Genomic DNA, 6779 nt, shown 5'->3' on the forward strand with positions numbered 1-6779 from the left:
ATGTATCTATTTTAGAGTAGGTATATTTATATATTTTAATATATATCAGTAAATATTAGGGCTGGCGAGATAGCTCAGCAGTCAAGAATATTTGCTGCTCTTGTAGAGGACCCTGGCTCAGTTCCTAGCACCCACATGGTGGCTCACAACTTACAATGACTCCAGTTCCTGGGAATCTGATGCCATCGTCTGACCTCCACAGGCATTGCACACATGGTGCACTTATGTACATGCAGGCAAACCAGACATAAATTTTTTTAAAAAAATTTTAGGCCTTTTGCACAAGCCTTTCCAAAGCCCCATGAAGCACTCAAGGAATTCTGGATGAGATGAACATCCTAACCAAAAAGTGAAAGTCAGGCTGTAGAGATGGCTCAGTGGTTAAGAGCACTGGCTGCTCTCTTGCAGAGGACCCAGGTTTGGTTCCCAGCACCCACATGGTGGCTTACAGCCATTCAGAACTCCCATTTCCTGGGGATCCAATGCCCTCTTCTGCCCTCTACAGGCAATGCGTGCATAGATAGACTTACATGCAAGAAAAATACATAAAACTAAATTTTTTAAAAAAACTGAAATGTTCCAAAACTAATACCGGGGACCCCTAATATTAAAAGTTGGATCAAGTGCTGATAAAACTGAATGCAAAGGAAGCCAGTGTTGCACATAGTAGGCCCAAATGCATACTGACTGAATGAAACATGTCTGCCTGAGGGCAGAGTTCTATATTCCAAGTTCTAAATGGGGAGATTTTAGTCCCATTTTTCCAGTATTTGCAAGAGAATGAAAACTAACTCCTGTCCCTATGCCTCTGTTTTGACTAGAAGAGTCCGGAGTGGGGATCTTGGGCACCTCTTAAGTACATGACTGGAGCGAGCAAAGCAAAGAGCCGAGCCCCTCTTAGCTTAGCCATTTTTAATAGAGCTCTGATTCAAATGCCCATCTGCTCCACAGTTTGCTAGTCCAGAGAAGAGCAGGCTTCCCTGGGTGTTGATGCTCTCGCTTTTTTCTTATTTCATGTGTATGAGTGCTTTGCCTGCATGTATAGATTGTGCATTTGTGTGTCCCTGACGTTGGAGGTCAGAAGAGGACGTCAGATCACCTGGAACTGGAGTTACGGCCTGTTGTTAGCCACCATGGGGGTGCTGAGAACTGAACCCAGGTCCTGTGTTTGAGCAGCCAGTGCTCTTCACCGAGCCGCCTCTCCAGCTTTCGCTCTTGCTGTTTTCGTTGGATAGTTGCCTGTGTGCTGCCTTACCCCCTTCATTCTCTGCAGGTGGTCCTGCTTTGAAAGGAGAGTGTGGGGGGACATTTCATAACTTGCTTTCCCCCCACCTCAACTTTACCTCCCTGTAGTGTACTTACCTGTCAGCCTTCCTCAGTGGAAGAGATACCTCACTTTTTTTTTTTCTTTTTGAGACAGGGTCTCCCTACAGCCCCAGCTGTCCTGGAACTCTATGTAGATCAGGCTGGCCTTGAACTCACAGAGATCCACCTGCCTCTGCCTCCCGAGTGCTGGGAGTAAAGGCGTGCACCACCACGACCGGCGATACCTCACTCTTTTTTAAAAGACAGGATCTCACTCTGTTGCCCTGGCTGGCCTGGAACTCAGAGATCAGCCTGCCTCTGCTTTAGTCAAGGGCAAGTATTCAATATCTTTTGTTACCTAACCATCTTATCGAGCCTACTGTTTTACTCCCTGAATGTACCTCTCCCAGGACTTGTACACATCTTCCTTTAGCCTACAATAGTTGCTGTCAGTCTTTCCGTTAAACAGCACATTTATCCATTGGGAGCTTATTGAGAGTGTAAGTTCTTGAGGTCCACCCCAAGCAGGCCCAGCCATCTGAATTTTAACAAGCCCCCCCAGGAGATGCTGATGCATAAGCGTTTAAAAAGAAAAGAGTCTTTTCCTTTCATTGGTCCTGCTGTGGCCTTTTCTTCTGCAAGAGTCGTCCTCCAGTCTTCAGCTTAGTAGATGTTGGTCTGTCTCTCCACTGCTTTGCTTCCAAGGTTGTTGGGGTTCTCTGTTGTGCAAGTAGAAGTCTCTTCACGTCCGGATAGCTCACGAGCTCAGAAACCATGTGCTGCAGATTCCTTTCATAGCAGAGTGCCTTCCTGGCATCCTCCCTGACTCTTCTTTTAAAGTGCTCACCACAAATACATGCCCTCTGGCACAGGAGCTACCAGGTTTTAATCAGGCGTTGTCTGATAGTCTGATAGAAGCCCACCGCCCTATGTAAATGAGGCATCCTAAAAGTACCTATCAGCTAAGGCTTCTTCTACTGTCTCTACACTATAAATAGTCCTAGTTTTACCCCAATAAAGTTGGAGCTGGATCACTTAGACTTGGAGCTGGAGCTGAATCACTGAGATCTGAGCTGAGTCACTGTGTTGAGCTGTAACGCTAAATCCTGTTATCCAGTCTCCCCGGGGGGCGCTATTCCTCCATCACCGACTCACGGACACCCTGGCTTTCGCCGTTCCTCGTTCGCTTCCCGTGTGGTCCAAGTGGCCAGTGGACCTCACATCCTGAGGAAGGTATATGGGTGAAATAGGGACGGGATCGACTGAGTAGACCTCAGTAGCGGAGGAGCTTTCACTGCCCAGGAGTGCACGCTGGGACCCTGAGAGCCCAGCGCATGCTTGCCTGTACAAGGTTGTCTGTAACCTCTCTAGTGCTTAATCAGAAGGCCTGGTGCTTTGATCTTGGACTTCCACAGCTCCAGAACTATGAAAATACATTAGTATCATAAAAATATGTCACCCAATCTCTGGTATTGTAGCAGCAAACATTAAAACAGGCACAGGGTAGACATTTCCTTTATGAAAGGTAGAATTTGCAAGGATTAAAGAGGTCACTATCACACAGATTTGAAACACAGAGGGAGGGGCTGGAGACATGGCTCAGCAGTTATAAGAGGACTGGGGTTCAGTTCCCAGCACCTACATGGTGGCTAACAACCATCTGAAATTCTAGTTCCGGGGGATTTGAGGCCCTTGGTGGCCTCCATGGGCATTGCATAACAGGAATGCACTTACATACATGCAGGCAAAACACTCAAACACATTTAAACAAAGAAGATCTACCTAAGGACCAGGAGATGGCTCAGCGGATAAAGATGCTTGTTGCACAAGTCCCATGACCTGAGTTCAATTGCTGGAGCCCAGGTAAAGGGAATATGAGAAACAACTCCACACACACATCATGGCATGTTCCCCCACTCCCCACATTGCATGCACATGCAGTTTTTAAAAGTAAAGGGAAAAAAAAAAAAAAAGGCCTAGGGGAGATAGCTCAGTTATTAATGTGCTCAAGTTCCGTAGCTAGTACACATTTTTTAAAGACTGGCATAGTGACTTAGGCTTGTGATCCCAGCATTGGGGAGGTGAAGCAGGAGAGACCCCTGCTCCTTGGCCAAGCAGCCTAGCCTAGCCTGAGTTCAGGACAGTGAGAGACCCTGTCTGGGGAAAATATGGAAAAAAAGGTGGGACAGTACCCGTGAACAACACCGGAGTTTGTCCTCTGGCCTCCATGCACACACAACACACAGTATATAACAAGGTCAACTATGACTTCAAGGACTGCGATGGGCTCTGGCCACACCTACACTTCCCTCAGTTCTGTCCTCTCCATTAGTGGCTCTGCACCAGGGAATCCTTCCTTCACTTCTGTCTTCCGTCCTGGGTAGCAGCGTTTCTGCTGGTATTAAATTCTTTAAAATCCTGTCAATCACTGTATGTCAGGACATCCATGCTATAGAGTGTTCTCCTCAAGACCCTTCCTGGATAACCCATCTGCATTTCTGGCCTCTGTTGAGGTGATTAATCATCATGACAGTCGTTTGTCCAGATGGCATTTTGTGTACACCTTCTTGTCTTTTACAGGGTACTTAGGCTGAAAGTATTTAACATTATTAAATCTTGGTTGATATTTTTGTTTTAGACAAGGTCTCATAGCCCAGGCTCACCTAAGCGCAATACGTAGACAGGGATGACCTGGAACTCCTGATCCTCCTGCCTCTGCCCCCCTCCCCACCAAGTGCTGGGATTATAGGTGTGTGTCAACACACCTACTTAATATTGGCTATTTTTCTCTTTCCATTTCCTTGTGTGTGTATATAGTTTGATGTATGTGGGCACACGTATACCTGCATGCATATGTGTGTACATGGAGGCCAAGGTTAATGTCATGAATTGTCCTTCGCTCTTTGTATTAGGGTTCTCTTAAAGGAACAGAACTGATAAAATGAATATGTACATGGGGATTTATTAGATCAGCTTACAGGATAGCATCTGAGTAGTCCAACAGTGGCTGCGCCATGCTGGAGAGGCTGAGAACAGGTAGTTGCTCGGTTCATGAGGCTGGATGCCTCAGTAGTTCCAATCTGGTGCTGAAGGCCTGGAGGATTCCTGGAGTCTGCTAATATTTAGTCTATTGGAATTCAAAGGCGCTGCCTCTATCAGTGGAGGAATGCCGCAGCAGCAAGGGGAAACCCACCAGTGAGAGGGAAGGTAAAAAGTGACAAGCTCTGGCTGCCACGCCTCAGGCTGCCTTCAGAAGGTAACACCCACGTTTAGGCTGAGTCTTCCAGCTTCAAATGATCCGGTCATGAAAGTCTTTCATTTCAGTTAATCCCTGATCTAGTCAAGTTGACAACTAAGATTAGCCATCATAAGTCCACCCCTTGTCAACTTGACATCCAATTGCATCTCTTTATTGCATCATGCTTATTTTTCAAATGACAACAATGGCAAGGCCATAATTCTGCTAAACATGATATAAGTATCCCATGTACAATCACAGCAGCATTATATGTCTCAGAGTAGGTGGTAAGGTCCTTGAGGAATGCTTAGGCCTTTAGTATCTCATAACCTAAATGTGAGAATATAGATTTACAACATTTAACCACTTAACACTTATCTCAATTACACATTTTTAAAAAACAAAACACAAATATCTGCTTACTGTATGTGTATATATGCACAAGCATATTCGTAACAAAATAGGACAGAAGGCAAGTGCCACCATGTCAGGCCACTATGTTCCTATCTTTTGTATTTATTAGAGCAGCATGAACTGCCTAATACCAAACACCTGTTTTCTCAGCTTGCTGTAACAAATTACTACAGGCTGGGGCACTCAAACCAAGAGAAATGGGGTTTCTCAGAGTTCAGGCAGCTGCGAGTCTGAAAACTAGGTGTTGACACAGTGGGTTTGTTCCTTCAGAGGTCCTGCTAGGATAAGACATCCTCCAATTCCCAGAAACTACTGTTCAGCTTTCCCGCGCCAGAGTGAAGCAAAATTAAGTTTAATGGCAGTGTTTGCCAGTAACAGCAAAATCGCTGGTCAGAGCAGTGACAGTGCACACAGGTACATGAGCTTGTACTCACTTCTGTTGTTTGGACAGTAGGTGGAGCCCTAAGGCCCCATTTGCCTTAGTTCTGCAGCTTTAGAGCCAAGCAAGAGTTTGGTGGGACTTCAGGTGAAAGAGACTCTCAGTACCAGTCTACCACTTTGTAAAATTAACCCCATTAAATTCACCTACTCATCAAGTGGGGCCTGTGTGTCATTTCCTCTGGCAGTTCACGCCTGCAGAGTTCACAGGCATTTTTTTTTGTCTCAGGGAAATTCATGAAGCACACTGCTCCCCTCTCTGCCAGAGGTTGCTGGAAAAACTTGGTGTTCCAGGTATGTGTGATGTGGGTGTGGGTGTCCGTGTGGGTTGGTGTGCACATGTATATGTATGTATTTGCTGCTGATTGAACCTGGAGCCTTGCACATGTTATGCAAGCTCTACCACTGAACCAAACTTATAGCACCTTTAAAAAATTTTTGAGATGGGGGGTCTCACTAATTCTCCAACACTTCCCTTTTTGTCTTTTTTTTTTTATTTTGAGACAGGGTCTCCTTGCAGCCCCAGCGGGCCTGGAACTCACTGTGTAGAACAGGCTTACCTTGAACTCACAGAGATCCACCTGCCTCTGCCTCCCAAGTGCTGGGACTGAAGGCATGCGCCACCACGCCCAGCTCCAAGGCCTCCCTTTTTATTTATTTATTTTTATTTTATGTGCATGAGTTTTTTGCCTGCATGTATGCAAGTGCACCCATGTCATGCAGTACCCACAGAGACCAGAAGAAAATGTTGAATCCTCTGCAACTTCAGTTACAGACAGTTGTTAGCAGCCATGTGGGTACTGAGAGCCGAACCCAGGTCCTCTTGCAAAAACAGCAAGTGCTCTTAACCGCTGGGCCATCTCTTCAGCCCCCTTGGCTGGTCTTGAGTTCAGTCTAGCCCAAGCAAGCCTGCCTTGAGCCTTCAACCGTCCTGCCTCAGCCTCCCAAGTATTATTGTAGCTGGGATTTCAGGCCTGTGACACAAGGCTTGGCACCCTTGCTGCTCCTCGGCTTACAGGTTTAATATTCCAACCTCTGCCTATGCCCATGTGGCCACTTCCTCCTATTCTTCCTCTCCCTCCTCCTCGTCCTTCTCTGTCCAAACATTTTAGGTTACTGGGAAACCTCTTGGACATTCTTGAGCTTCTGTTCCTCCTCTCCCTCTCTCCCCTTTTCTCCACCCCTCTCCCTTTCTGCCTCCCCTCTATTATCTGCCTCTGTGTGTCTCACTCTGTCTCTATATGTCTCTGTCTCTGTGTCTCTGTGTGTCTGTCTGTCGCTGTTTCTTTCCATCATCAGATTTCAGGCCCATTCTGGTACAGTATGAGTTAATTTTTACCCTGACTACATCTGCAACACCCCTATGTAGAAATAAAGCCACATC

Source organism: Nannospalax galili, unplaced genomic scaffold (genome assembly GCF_000622305.1).
Source record: "Nannospalax galili isolate Female #2095 unplaced genomic scaffold, S.galili_v1.0 scaffold854, whole genome shotgun sequence".
Taxonomy (NCBI): Eukaryota; Metazoa; Chordata; class Mammalia; order Rodentia; family Spalacidae; genus Nannospalax; species Nannospalax galili.